Raw genomic sequence first — 14,972 nt, 5'->3', positions numbered from 1 at the left:
GCCCAACCTGCCCTGGGTCCCTGACATGGGGGCGCATGACCCCTGCTGGCCCCTGGAGTCACCCTGGTCCCTTCCCTCCCGCACAGAGCCCCCCTGTGCCTCGGCGGAGCTCTACCAGGAGCGGGTGGACTCCCGGGTGGAGGAAGGGGCCATCTACGACATCGAAGAGCAGCTCCACACCCGGGACACGGTAGGAACCTTCTCCACACGGGGGGGACCCGAGATTGTCCGGCCCCTTCCCAGCACGTCCCCCCCCCCTCCGGGAGGGGCTTGTCCCTGGGGATCCCCCTGGAGCCCCTTCTCCTGCATGACCTGGACCCCCCAAGCTGGGGGCTCTTGTCATGCACCAGCTGGGCCCCCACAAGCCTGAGGCAGCAGTTGGGGGGGGAGTGTGGGTGCTTGGACAACCGGCAGCTCCCACATCCACTCCTGGGAGACCTGAGCCCTGCAGCTGTCCGTGGGGGGCAGGCAGGCCCCAGGCTCACAGACTCTCTCTGGGGTGCAGAGCCCAGCCGCCCTGCAGCGGTTCCTCTTGGCCATCCCCCTCGCCTGCCTCGCCGCCCTCCAAAGGGGCGAGGACACCCTGGCGCCGCGCTGCTGCAAGGACACCATGATGGCCAGGATCGTTGTAAGCGAGTCGCGGCAGCCGGGAGGAGGGAAGGGGATACGTGGGGTGGACAGGGGTCTGCCTGGGCCATGGCGGCGGGTGGGGGTGCTGGAAACGGGATGGGTGGAGCCAGGAGGGCTGGAGGTGGACATGGGGAGGGTGGGTGGGGATGCTGGAGGTGGGAGGGACACAGAAATGGGGCAGGTCTGGGGTGCCGGACAGGAAGGGGGATTCGGGACAGGGAGGGGTCTCCCCGGGCCATGGGGGGCTGGAAGGGAGCCGAGCGGGCTGCTGGGGATGCGCCTGGGGAGCAGGGATGAGGAGGTTCAGAGGCTGGTCACCAGGGCAGTGAGGGGCAGGAGACGGCCTGGGGACAAGGATTGAGCTGGTCCCGGTTTGGGAGGGGGGTGCTGGGAGGGGCCCTGTGCCGGGCAGGGGGGCTACAGGGCAGCGGGAGGCAGTGGGGTTGGATCCTGCTGGGTGGGGGCGCTGGCCGCGTGAGCGTCTCTTGGGGGCCCAGCCTCACACGCCCCTTTGTCTCCTTGGGTCTCACAGGAGATCATGGAGGACTCGCCCCCCCCGCTGGTCTTGGCCGACTGCCTCAACGCCGCCTGCAGCCTCAGGTACCGACCCCCCCCACCCCCGCCGACTCCCCCCAGAGCAGATCCCCTGGCCAGGGAGTGGGAAAGTCTCTGTCTCCTGCTGCTCAATTAACAGTCTCTGCCCCTCTCTCCTGCCAGCACCTTGCAGCCTCCCCTGCGGGCCCAGCTCCTGAGCCCCCTGCTGACGGCGGCCGTGGGACAGACTGTGTCTGGGGACTGGCAGCAGGAGCCCATCCACACACAGGTACGTCCCTCCGGGCCCTGCTCCCGGGCTGGGCTGGAGCTCCAGAGAGGAGTGGGGGGGTGGCAGAGGGAGGGAAGAAGCTGCAGGTTTGGATCCTTCCCTCCAGAGTTCCCGTTGCTCTCCCGGGGGGCCCGTCCCTTCCATGCCCAGCCTGGGCTCCTCCTGCTCTGCGAGGCGGCTCAGACCCTGCTCAAGGCTGCACCCCGGAGCCAGCGGGTGGCCTGGATTCCCCAACCCCCCTCTGACCCAGGGCTCCCCCTTGTCTTGCAGCAGTTCATCCGGGCCCTTCCCTACGACCTCCAGGCCCTACTGGCGAGCCTCCTCGCCGAGTCCCCAGACACCGCCCGGCTGCAGCTCATAATGGAGGTGAGCCCCGTGGGGGGGACGGGGCCATTGTCCCTGCTTCCTCGGGGGGGGGGGCCGAGAGAGGAGCAGTGTCAGTGGCTGGGGGGGGCACAGTCCGAGAGGAGCCCCAGGCTCTGCCCAGAACCGGCACCTCCCTACGGGTCCTGACCTGCCTCTTTCCCCCCCAGCACCTGAGCCCGTGGCTGGAGTCCCGCCTGCCCCAGGAGCGAGCCAGGGCCCTTGGCAGCACCACGGCCCTGCTGGGAGTCGCCACCACCCTCCCGGGGTTTGACGTAAGTGACCTCGGAGCCGGGGGGTCTGGGGCTGCAGGGCGCGGGGCTGGGAGCGTCCCCGGGAGGCAGAGGCAGGGCCGGGAATGGGCCGGGAATGGGCCGCGTTCTCCTTTCCCCGGGGAGGGGCGACCCTGGGCCCTTCAGGGGGGCTCTTGAGGGACTGGGCCTGGGGACTGGGGAGTGGCCGTCAGTGGATCCCCTTGTTCCACCCCCGGAGTGACCCTTCAGTCGGGGCCATTGCTCAGGGTTGTCTCCTCGCAAGGCCGGCCCTGCCCCGCCCCGGGAGGTGTCTCTGTCCGTCCCCCGAGCTCAGAACCGCCTCGGCGGCCGTTTGCATGGGACGTGCAGCCCCAGGATGCTGAGGGACCCCCCCTCTTCTCTCCCCTCAGAACTCCGCCGACTGGCCGAGGATGGGTCACCACGTGGCCCAGCTGGGCCTTTTTATTTCGGACCCATCCGAAGACGTCAGCCGGCTGGCCCGGGAGGGGGTGCACAGCCTGTATCAACTCCTCCTGCACCACAGGGGTAAGGAACCCAGCCGGGACCTGGTCCCCAGGGACACCCTGAGGGTGCCGGCGGCGGGGGGAGGGGACCCAGCCCTTTTCCCCCAGACTGGCCCAAGGGGGGATGCGTCCCTCTGTGTTCCCCTTCTGCCCCCTGTGCCCCTCCATTTGCCCAGGGATGCCTGCAGGGACCCGTGGGAGGGGAAGGGCTCAGACCTGCCAGCAGAATGACCCTGTTGTGTCTCTTGCAGGCCTCAACATCCACCAGGCAGAGGACCTGTGGTGCAGACACTACTACAAAGAAAGATGGGTCCTGGCTCACAGCAACAGCGTGCGGGTGGGAGAGGTAAGGACGCGCTGCCAGGGCAGGGCAGGCCTCGGGGATGGGGCTGGCTGGGGCTCTCGTGCGGGTAGGAGGGTCTTGGGGGCAGGAGGAAGCTGTGACCTGGGGCAGGGGTTGGGGTGCCGGGTGAGGAGAGCGTCTGGGTGCAGGGTCTGGAAGGGAGTTTGGGGGAGGAGGAAGCTGTTTTAGCCCCAGGAGTTGGGGCCGGGCTCTGGGCCGTCAGCTGAAACCTCCTGTGCTCTTGATTTCAGGTCTTTGGGCAGCTCTTCACAGCAGAGCAGGAGAACTGCTTTTTGGACAAGGCTCTGCTCGCTGCCCGCTCCCCCCTGCGGCGCCACAGCCAGGCCGGGCTGGTCCTGGCCCACGCCCTGCATGGGCAGGCCCATCAGCTCCTGGAATACATGGTGAGCAGCCGGAGCAGATCAGGAGAGTGGGGCAGGGCCAGGGTCTCCTTCCCATCCCCTCAGGGAGTCCCCCGCCCCTTTCCTCAGGCTGCCCCCACCCCACGTCCCTGCTGGCAGAATCCCTCCTGCCCCTGCGAGCGTCCCTGGGGGTGGGGGAGGCTCTGAACACAGAAACTGTCCTAGGAGGCGGGAGGGGGCCAAGGTGTCAGGAGCTCTGGGGGGGGGGGGGGTCAGGAGCTCACCCTGCGGGCCTGACGGTAACCAGAGAGCAGGGGGGAGGAGGGTGGAAATGCTGGGGGGCCAGTTCCCCTGAGTCCCCAGGGATGAATGTGACGGATTCTGCTTCCCTTGCAGCAGGAAGACACCCAGTGAGAGCAGCAAGAGCTGAGGAGCCAGCAGCTGCGTCCCCCTCCCCCCAACCCTCCCAATTGTATTGAATTGTATTTACATTCTCATTAAACAATGTTTCAAAAAACATTTGGATCAGGCTTGGTCAATAATTTGTAATGGGGGGGCCATTTTGGCAACTGATCAAGGGCCACATTTCTACCGAGGGCTTTGGGGTCTGGGACGGGGTGGTTGGGTGCAGAAGGGAGCTTAGGGGTGGAGCCTGGGTGCAGGGGGGGGGTATGATCTGGGGCGGTGGATAGGGGAGCAGGGTCCAGGAGGGGGTATGGGCGCAGGAGAGGACTCTGGCCTGGGGGAGGGGCTCTAGAGGGGTGCAGGGTCAGGGAGGGAGCTGTGACCTGGGTGAAGGGGGAGCAGAAGGTTTGGGGGAGGGGGTGCGGGTGCCAGAGAGGAGTCTGGCCTGGGGGAGGGGTGTCGGGGGGGTGCAGGGTCAGGGAGGGAGCTGTGACCTGGGTGAAGGGGGAGCAGAGGGTTTGGGGGAGGGGGTGCGGGTGCCAGAGAGGAGTCTGGCCTGGGGGAGGGGTGTCAGGGGGTGCAGGGTCAGGGAGGGAGCTGTGATCTGAGGGAATGGGGGACGCAGGTTCAGGTGGTCGCCTGGGACAGGCAGTCGGGGAGGGGACGTGGGCGCCAGGGGCAGGCTCTGGCTGCGGAGGTGCCTACCTAGGCAGCTGCGTATGGGGGAGCCCGACTGTCACCTGAGGGGATGGGGGAGCTCAATTTTCAACTGTGGGGAATGGAGGAAATACTGTGGAGTGGAGGGAGCGAGATGGGGGGGGCTGAATTGTTCCCGGAGGGGAGATCTCCCTGGCTTGGGGGGGGGGGGCGTTTCCAGCAAAGCCCTCACATAAGAGGGGGACAGACTGGGGGAGGGAGAGGACGGGGATGGGCAGGGCAGGTGGAAATGGGGAGGGGCAGGAGAAGGGAAGGGGGAGGAGATGGAGGAGAGCCGGGGATAGGAGTGGGGGCGGGGATGAGGAGCAGGACAGAGGCAGGGCAGTGGTGGTGATGGCTGAGCGATGAGAACAGCTCGCAGGGAGCTTAAAGCCAGCAGATGCTTTTCGGCAGAGTTGCCATTCCCCCTGGCGGCTTTGCCAGAATAGCTGTGCCAGCGGAGGGGGGGGGGGGCTTTTGCCACTCACCCAAGCCAAGCCAGCTGTGGCGGCAAAGCCTTGTGATGTAACCTAAGCCCTTGGCAAGGTCGGGATCAACCTGCTCTGACAATTTCTCGGACCGGCGGGATGAGAAACAAGGATCGTGCAGGGAGATGGGGATGACTAGGAAGCGAATCCAGGTGTGGGGGGAATATCCTGGGTTGGAGGGTCAGTCGATACCCCCGCCTGCCACTGTCTGCCGGGGCTCTGCCCGCAAGATGGAACCAACAGCTGAGTTTGCTTTTCTGCCCCGTCGTGGGCACAAAAGGCCCAGAGCAGCCTCCTGCTATCTTGGAGGAAAGGGGCCAAAGTTCAGGAAGCAGGTGCCAGGCTGGGCTGGAATCCGCGAGCTCCGCTTTTGCTTTGCCCTTCCTGGAAGCTGGGCTGCAGGTGAGTGGCGGTTTCATCTCTGCTCTTGGGGTGTTTCTTGTGGGTTCCGAGTGTGGATCTGAGAGGGGCTGCGCAGGGGCAGTGTCATGAACGAGCTGTAAGCGTTACAGCCCCTTCTGCGCAGGCTGGCTCCAGCCTCCCGTCTGTCTCCAAGCCCTGGGGGAGAGGCGGGAGGCCAGCAGCATGGCCTAGTGGAGGGGGCAGGGGGTTGGGTGTAAGAACTCCCGGGTTCTAATCTAATGCCACCTAGTGACTAAGGCACAGTGTTGTGTGTGAGACCCTTGCTCCTCAATTCTGCGCTCACTCTCGCGCTGGTGACCTTGGAGAGGCCTTTCAGGTCTCCCTTTCCCTGTCCATCAAAGGCAGGCAAGTGCGATGTAATGCCCTGGAGCAAGTGCTTTGGGACGTGTCGCACAAGTGTGCCTGGCTCACAAGCGTGTCAGCACAGGTGTGTAAAAGCGTGACGAAGGCTTTGAGTTCGATGCCGAAGGCTTGTGAGGCTGTGGCTGGCCAAGTGACAGGGAAATGAAAGGTCAGAGTTTGGTCAGTTAGATTTTATGGTAATACACTGAGACGAAGCACTTTGGGCGTATATACGATAATGTCTTTCCAAGTGCGTTAGTTCAAGGCGTGTCCTAGGAGCCAAGAGGTGAGACAAACATGCTTGGTCCTGTCTCAGTGCAGGGGTGGACTAGATCAGTGCTTCTCGACCAGTGGTACGAGTCCCCTTAAAGGTACTCAAGAGATGTCTGGGGGACACGTCAACACAACTGAAATTTGGAGAAAACTGAATTTTAGTTTTCAGTTTGACAGCGCTTTATTCTTTTTGTACCTTTTACACCCAAAAATGCCATCGCCCGCCCGGCTACGATGCAGTTGTTTAAACAAATGTGTTGCAACGGTAGAAAAAAATTGTGTGTGTCTGAAAACTGTAGGTACTGGGGGTACTTACACTTTTTTTTTTAAAGGGGGTACATTATAAAAAAAGTTTGCGAAACACTGGACCTATCATGGTCCCTTCCACTCAGACTTTTCTATGATTCTGTGACAGGGCTGGGCGATAATTTTCAGAAGGGGGCCACTTAATGGATTTTGGTATGGGGTCATAGGCCGGCTCCACCCACAGAAGGGGCGGAGCCTGAGGCAGAAGGGGCGGTATTGTGGACTAGCCCACCCTCAGAGTTCTCCGTGGCTGAGGCTTTCAATTAAAAGCACAGAAAAGAGCTCACAGCTTTGCCACTACTGGCAGCTGTCCAGCGTGGCTGCAGCTTTTTAAAGGGCTCGTGGCTCCTGCCCCTGCCGTAACCATGAGCCGTGAATCATTTAAAATTGGATCCTGCTGCCTGAGTCACCACTTAGAATTCGGCGGCATGGGCAGCAGGATCTAAACACAAAGTGGCCAGATCACAGTGTTAGGTGGGTTGCATCTTACCCAGCCCTTTTTTCTGAGCTGGTTTCGAAACCTCCGTGTCCTCCTTGTGGTCTGACAGCTGCAGTTTTACTGCCTGTCTCTCCTCTCGTGGCCCAGCCTAGCCGCAGCTAATGGACTAACTCAGGTTAGCATCACCTGCCCTGTCTTGGTGACTCTTCACAGCTGAACGGCCTATAAGGCATCGTGCTGGTCTTCTGATCTCTTGGTGACTCCTCTGACTTCTGTGTATTTCTTTCTCCCTAGCTGGCCGATCGAGTCAAACCCTGTCAGTGCGTGAAGGCCCCAGGAATTACGAGTGCGATGGTCTCCCATGCCCAAGGTAATCGGCTGGCTAGTAATGGATGGGCTGCTTGGTTATCAGGTTAGGCTGCACAAGCCAGGTCTATGGGACCCCATGGCCAGCTGGCACCTGGTTCACAGGGAGGCAGCTGTACTAATCTGAAAATGGCTGGAGGACACCACCATCATTAGGCTCCAGAGTTACAGCACTCACTCTTCTTGGAGCTACTTGTCCGAGGCAGGCAGCACAGCTTAGCAGCTCATTGGGATGTCTCCTTTTTAGTTGTGAGATCTGGGCACTTTAGAATGGCTGTAGCAATTGAAAGCAAAGGCGCACAGCTATAGGCATGTAGTTTCCAGCTTTATTCACCTAGGTGGCTGATTCCAGGAAGCAAGGGTGTGTGTGTGGGGGGGAGGGGGGAGTCCTGTACAGAGGGTTCCCTGGCCCCTCTGCCTCCATGGCTGTGCAACTGCCACCAGGTGGATTAGAACCTGGGACTGTTGGAGCTTAGGGCAGGAGCTGCTACAGCTTGAGTTATAAGTCAGTTGCCTCTCAGCATAGGCTGAAGAGCTCCCTTGTAATAATTGCTTGCTGGACGTGGTCTCAGTGCCACTCCATAGGATAGTGACCCACATCAGGTGGGTGGGTTACAGCTGCAGGCCTGCTCCCAGCATGCGGATCTGCTCTCTGGGCGGCGTCTATAACTCTGTGGCTGCAGCCCTGCTCCCAGGACTGGATCTGCTCTCTGCCGATAGGCGTGCGCAGCACATTTCATTAGGGTGTGCACCCAAAGAATGTTTTTAAATGTACTCTTTGACCCCCATTAGCCACACCCCCTGACTCCCATTAGCCACGCCCCCTGACCCCCCCATTAGCCACGCCCCCTGACCCCCATTAGCCACGCCCCCTGACTCCCATTAGCCACGCCTCTGGAGGTAACACTTTCAGGGCAATATGGACACATGACCAGAAATAAAAGGTGTCATGTGACCTCCCCCCCCCAAGGACTTTTCCCACCATCCACTTACCAATAGGGATTAGTTTGGCCCTCACCAAACCCCCCTCATGCAACGATCCTGCAATTGCATTAACCCAACGTGTGAGACATTAACTCGGGGGGTGGGGAGGCTGGGGGAAGTGTTCCCTCTAAGAGTTTCCTCCCATGAGCACAATACATTTTGTGTTGTGCACCAGTACTGAGTTTGTGGCTTGTTTGGATGTGCCATGGTGGCACCCAAGTTATTCATAAATATCTTATGAACCACTTACCTGTCCCCTCTGCTGCCCTGTCTCCTTCCCTTCCTCCATCAGCTCCCCTGGTGCCTGCTGCCCCCCAATCCCTCACCCACCTCTGCTGTCCTGACTCCTGCCCTTCTCACTGCCCTCGGCCTTCCCGAGACCTGCCCCCTCCAGCAGCCTTTCTCTCCCCCTGTGCCCACTCCTCCAGTAGCCCCACTCTGACCATGTGAGCTACCCCTCCTCATCCCCTTTCCTAACACCTCCCTCTACACACCTGCCCTGCGTCTCTCCTCTGGTGCTGGTCCCTCCCCTGCAGGTGTCTGCCCTTCTGCTTCACCCCCCGGACTCCCTGGCACCTGCACCTTCCCTTACCCTTGCACCCTCTTGGTGCCTCCCCCTTCCCTCACTGCCCCTACCCACTTTGCCCACTCCCTCACCACCATCTGCCCCCGTTCCCCTCATGCCCCTGTGCCTTTACACGTGCCTTGCTCCATCTCCGCCTTCCTCATGCCCACCCCTTCTTTCAAGCCTTCTCCCAGCACCTCCCCTTCTCCCCTCTAGCCCCCAAAGCCCTTCCCCTCTCCTCTCCTAGCATCATCCTGTCCCCCCCCCCCCCCACTGACACCTCCCCTCCTGTCCTTTTCCTCATTGTCTCCACTTGGCCCCCGGGCATTTTTCTGTCTCCTACACCCTGTCCCTTAGTGCCTTCCCCTTTCATCTCCTGACCTGCCACAAACCCCCACCCCGCAGACTCAGGTTCCCAAAGTTCTGGCAGTCCCCATCACTTGGTGCCTGCGTCGGGTCTGACTCGTAGGGTTGCCAGGTAGACCCTCCCCCCAAAAAACGGACACACTTGATCCTGGGCAGGGGGGAGGGAGGAAGAGGGACTGGCTGGGGGGGGGGGGGGGTCAGGAACTGGCTGGAAGGAAGAGGGGATGGGAAGCAGCTCTGGCGGGGAAGGGCCAGATCCTGACCCTGGCCCCCCCTTCTCCCTCCCCGAGGCCAGTCATGCTGCCCCTGACCCCCCCTTCCTCCCTGAGGCCAGTCGCACTGCCCCCGATCCTGACCCCGGCCTCCCCTTCTCCCTCCCCGAGGCCAGTCATGCTGCCCCTGACCCCCCCTTCCTCCCTGAGGCCAGTCGCACTGCCCCCGATCCTGACCCCGGCCTCCCCTTCTCCCTCCCCGAGGCCAGTCATGCTGCCTCTGACCCCCTTCCTCCCTGATGCCAGTCGCACTGCCCCCGATCCTGACCCCGGCCTCCCCTTCTCCCTCCCCGAGGCCAGCCCTGCTCCCCAGCTCAGTGCGGGCCCCTGCTCTCTCCTTAGCTCAGTCCCACTCTGCTGACCCTGGCTCCCTCCTGGCTCCCTGCTCTGCCAGTCAGGCTGAACTGGGACTTTAGCCTCTCCCTATTGTTCCTGGGGACTGTCAGTCTCAGGATCTTGATCTCTCATTTCCCCTGCCTTTCACTGAGTTTCAGTAAGGAGCTAGCGGCAATAATGCCTCTACTTTTTCCCCCACTCCTGTGCGGAATACATTTTGTTATGTGCACCAAGGCATGCACGGATGTGCACTGTTACGTCACGTGGAGTTTCACAGCATGGGAAGAAATCAGTGGAAATACAGAGAGCTTGAGTAGTTGCAAGTGTCCATTTTATTGCATAGCACGGAGCTAGCTAGAAAAAACCCAAACCAGCTGGGCTGACCCCCAGTGACCTAACGCAGTTACTATAACAACAAGATCTATGTCTACACCCAGTACACCACATGCACCACCACTAGAAACACATGCTACCGGCTAGCAAACTGGGCAGCATTTGAATGTCTCCTGGCTGGCCGCCCAAGAGCTCAGCTTGCAGGGAACACTGGCTAACCGTCCCCTTCCACCTGGAGAAGGGAGAGAAAGGAAAGCAGCAACAGAGCATCTGCCTGGGGGAAGCCCGAATCCCATGCAGGAGTGGAGCCCTGTTCCTTGTTCCAGGCCCTTGCTAGAGTCCCCTCCCGTAGCTGCAGCTATGGTCGGCAGTTTTAAAAGCGGACTTACGCTGGCCCTGCAACCCGAGCGACTCTGTCAGTGGGTGCTTATCACTCCATCACCTCGAGCTGTTTAAGCAGCTTGTTTAACCAAGGAGGGAGGGAAAGGGAAACCTTTGGCCATTTGAGGGTTGCGTGCCAATGGAGGGAAAGGGGATGGATAAAAAGGGGCTGAGCACACGGTGCTGCCTCTTTTTAAACCCAGGCCCAAAGATGTCCTGGAATTCTGGGCCACTGGCCTGAAGGAGATGGTCAAACTGCCTGGCAGCTGGACTTTTGGAGTCTTGTTATTCCTGGGCTCCTGGTAGCGATGGCTCCCATTCCAGGGGATTCCTGCCAGGTAGTTTACCTCAGACAGCAGCTTTTATTCCCCCGTGTCACTTCTCCCAGTATCTGAGACTTTGGTCATGGGGATCAAGCATTTAACATGATTCCAAGAGGAACCGGATGGTTCATCTAGCGAGCCAGGCTCACCGATATTTGAGTAGTTAATAAAAATCCCTAGTTGCTGTGTGTAGGTCTAAAAAGGGAAGGTTAGTATCATTAGTCTTATTTTACAGACAGGAAATAACCTCTCCAACCTGTGGGAGAGGCAGGAATAGAACCCAGGTTTCCTGATACCACAGTCAAGGCTTTGTTACCAGGCTACATCCTGTACTGGAAAGGATGGGCCTGAAGCATGGGCCTGGTGTAAGGCCTGAGGCCTGAACCAAAGTAAGCAAGAGTTAGCTGAAGAGAAACAGGCAGGTCGTGTCAAAAGCAGACGGTTGCCTGAAAGTCTTGGGACTTAACCCTAACTGTCTTGCCTGGAAAGGTTGAAACCATAGACAAAAGGTCCTAGAAAGTCTCCAGGAATGCTAGAGAAGCAGGAAGCGAGTTGACAGGAGGCCAGGAAAGAAAATGGAAACAGAATTTGGGGTTTTGAATTGGAAGCAGTGATGTGCCTGTTGTGTGATCATGCCTGGAAGATGTGAATTAAGCCAGGAACCTGGGCAAGCAGAATCCAGCGACTTTCTTGGCTAGGGAAAGACTAAATCTTGGAACAAGAGAGATGTGAGTAGAACAGGGAATTTTTAGTCAGACGCTACTAGGTTATTTTCTTTATTTTTTTAGTTTGTTGGACTTCTTTTTGCTAAGCACATGTAACTATCCCCCTTTACCATAGAACTCTTCAAACTGAATCCCAGGGAAGCGATTTTCTGTGTTTTAATCTTTCTTTTTTCAGTTTCTTTGTAACACCTAGCAACCAAGTAGATACGCTGGAGGGCAGTAGATATGCTGGAGGGCAGGGATAGGGTCCAGAGTGACCTAGACAGATTAGAGGATTGGGCCAAAAGAAATCTGATGAGGTTCAACAAGGACAAGTGCAGAGTCCTGCACTTGGGATGGAAGAATCCCGAGCATAGTTCAGGCTGGGGACCGACTGGCTAAGTAGCAGTTCAGCAGAAAAGGACCTGGGGGTTACAGTGGATGAGAAGCTGGATATGAGTCAACAGTGTGCCCTTGTAGCCAAGAAACCTAATGGCATATTAGGGTGCATTAGGAGGAGCATTGCCAGCAGATCCAGAGAAGTGATTATTCCCCTTCATTCGGCTCTGGTGAGGCCACATCTGGCGTATTGTGTCCAGTTCTGGGGCCCCCACTATAGAAAGGATGTGGACGCATTGGAGAGGGTCCAGCGGAGGGCGACCAAAATGATTAGGGGGCTGGAGCGCATGACCTATGAGGAGAGACTGAGGGATTTGGGTTTGTTTAGTCTGCAGAAGAGAAGAGCGAGGGGGGTTTGATAGCAGCCTTCAACTTCCTGAAGGGAGGTTCAAAAGAGGATGGAGAGAGGCTGTTCACAGTAGTGACGGATGGCAGAACAAGGAGAAATGGTCTCAAGTTACAATGGGGAAGGTCTAGGTTGGATATTAGGAAAAACTATTTCACTAGGAGGGTAGGGAAACACTGAGATGGGTTCCCTAGGGAGGTGGTGGAATCTGCATCCCTAGAGGTTTTTAAGTCTTGGCTTGACAAAGCCCTGGATGGGTTGATTTAGTTGGGATAGGTCCTGCCTTGGGCAGGGGCTGGACTTGATGACTCCTGAGGTCTCTTCCAGCTCTATGGTTCTATGATTCTAAGTAATGTTTCACCAAGTGTATTTGTTTTGTTAATAGACGTCACATTTTTAAAACCATGATCTGATTCCTGCATCCTAGAGGGCGGAAGGTTCTGTATGCACGTGCCTAAGACAGCAAGCCATACTTCTAGGAGAAATTACAGGTTTTCAAGCTCTCTCTGGAGGGAGTGTCAAGGACAAGGAAGGTACCCCACAGGAGGGAATTCTGAAATGCGCCTGTCTGGTTCTCAAAGGGGTTTGTGCATTTGGATGATGGCAGCAACACCAACACAAGCCTCCAGTGGCAGGGTATTTTAAAGTCTCTTGTGGGCCCCCACCTTCTGCACTTGGAGTGCCAGAGTGGGAAACAGCCTTGACATGACCCCTCTCCAATTTATCAACATCCATCTGGAATTCTGGTCACCAGAGCTGGGCACAGAACTCCAGCAGCAGAAGTTCAAGTGCCGAATAAAGAGGCTAAGTCGGTTCCCCACTCTGGCACTTGCAGTGCAGTAGGTGTGGGCCCAAAAGAGACCTTAAAATACTGTGTCTCTATGGGCTTCTGCTTCAAAACTCCCCAAGGTCACAGATTCCCTGAGCTTAGGAGGGTTGCTGCCTCTACCCAAGTGGAAAAAAACTTTTTCTTCTTGAACGCAGGAAGAAGTCACTTGGGAACGTATTCCAGAAGGGTACCCCAAACTCTTTTACACAAGAGCCAAAAGAAATCTGATGAGGTTCAACAAGGACAAGTGCGGAGTCCTGCACTTGGGACAGAAGAATCCCAAGCATTGTTACAGGCCTGGGACCAACCAGCTAAGTAGTAGTTCTGCAGAAAAGGACCTGGGGGTTACAGTGGATGAGAAGCTGGATATGAGTCAACAGTGTGCCCTTGTAGCCAAGAAGGCTAATGGCATATTAGGTTGCATTAGGAGGAGCATTGCCAGCAGATCCAGAGATGTCATTATTCCCTTTTATTTAGCACTTGGAAAGAAAAAAAGAAAAATGAAAACAAACTGTAATTTCTGATAGCTGTCCTCTTAGTCTTAGGCAGGTATACACAGACCTCCTATTACTTTCCAGGATACAAAATCAGATCATAGCCTTAAAATAGGTGATTATATTAAGAAAACAAAAAGGTATTCATTTGTAAAGCTGACTTGGCTGCTAGGAGTTATAGCGCAACTGAGAAAAGAACAGATTAAAACACAGACAATTGCATCCCTGGGATTCAGTTTAAAGTTATAGTGGGGAGAGGAGGGGATATGGATTTAGCACAGAGGAGTTTAACCAAACAACAAAACAAAAAAATAACCTGATCGCATCTAAATAAACATTCTCTATCTACTCAAGTATCCACACTTCCAAGGTCCAGTCCAAGTCTAGGCCCAGGTATTCTTTTTTTTAGGCATGATGTTCCTGCCCAGTTCAATTCATCCCCCCCCCTCATCCCCTTCCACAGCTCCAGGATTAAACTCACAAAGAAAAACAGCAGACAGATTCCCTTTTAATGCAGATCTGAACTCTTTCTTCTCACTGGTGCTCCTGGCTCCCTGCCAACACTTTCTAGCTAGCTAGGTTTAACCCTTTAGTCACTGAATACTGGGATGTTCAGAAAAGAACAGTGGGCCTCCCATCCATCACAGAAGCGAGACAACCTCTTTACTCCTGCTCAAGCGTTTCCTGTTTATACATCCCAGAATTACAATAGCTTTTTAAGCCCCAACGCCACAATGGGAGCTCATGTTCTGCTGATTACCCACCATGACCTCTACATCTCTTTTCCCCGCCCTGCAAGTCTGGCCCACAGAACCATGGGAAGTGGCATAGGCTAGCCTGGGCCAGGGCAAAGGAACACGTGGGCCTTTCTCTTCTCCATCTCTCCCTCTGCATTGCACAGCAGGGCGCAGGAGTGCCAGGGGGCTCTGTGGACGCTGTTTGGCTTAATGCCAGCGAAAGCAGGGTCTACAGGAGTACTTACGGGCTCCTAGTGTTAAGAGCTGTGATGTGGTTGCCTCAGCAGCGTGGCTCAGTGCTTCTGTTCTTGGAGCTCTGGTGTTATCAGTGGTCAGTGCAGGTAACGCAGCCTGCTCCTGCTGCAGATCTCGCTGTTATGCACAAAGACCGACCACAGGCACCGTCTGGTGACAGAGGCACTTGGCCATGTTTATAGCTGTGTAGTCACAGATCTAGTGCCCTGGATTTGCGGTTACACGTGCACCAACTCATGAGTGCCCCAGGACGAGGAGCAATTCAGTCAGTAAGTCTCTGTTGTCCCTTCGGCCATGCAAAGGGGGTAAGGCCAGGCACCCCAATATTTATAGCCTAAAATAAACTTGTCTGGTTTCGGACATTTGTTTGCTCCCTCCCCTTGTACCTAGTACCTTGAACTGAAAAATATTAGCGGAGACACTGTTGAGCATCCACTGAGGATGCGCTCGGTGAGGCTAATCTTCGTGTTTTACCTCATCCCCGTTGCAGGGTTCCAGACCAAGGAGGATATCTACTGCCTCGCTTTAGCGAAGGCCCTGTACACTGTGCCCACGCCAGTGACTGCTGGGTTTTATGCACCATGGGGACATTGCAAAAACCTGCTCTTACA

At 57.1% G+C, this 14,972-nt stretch overlaps 1 long non-coding RNA gene across 1 annotated transcript; it reads left to right on the top strand.

Annotated features, from left to right (window-relative positions):
- Nucleotides 1-510: 510 nt before the first annotated feature.
- Nucleotides 511-1,453, top strand: LOC142823365 (uncharacterized). Its single transcript, XR_012898591.1, has 3 exons — nt 511-628; nt 1,163-1,230; nt 1,348-1,453. It is a non-coding gene; the product is annotated as an uncharacterized LOC142823365 (long non-coding RNA).
- The last annotated feature ends 13,519 nt before the right edge of the window (nt 1,454-14,972 follow it).

The sequence above is a fragment of the Pelodiscus sinensis genome, chromosome 33, assembly GCF_049634645.1.
Source record: "Pelodiscus sinensis isolate JC-2024 chromosome 33, ASM4963464v1, whole genome shotgun sequence".
NCBI classification, from domain to species: domain Eukaryota; kingdom Metazoa; phylum Chordata; order Testudines; family Trionychidae; genus Pelodiscus; species Pelodiscus sinensis.
The sequence above is the reverse complement of the archived record's forward strand: the minus strand, read 5'-3'. Positions and strand labels throughout refer to the sequence as shown.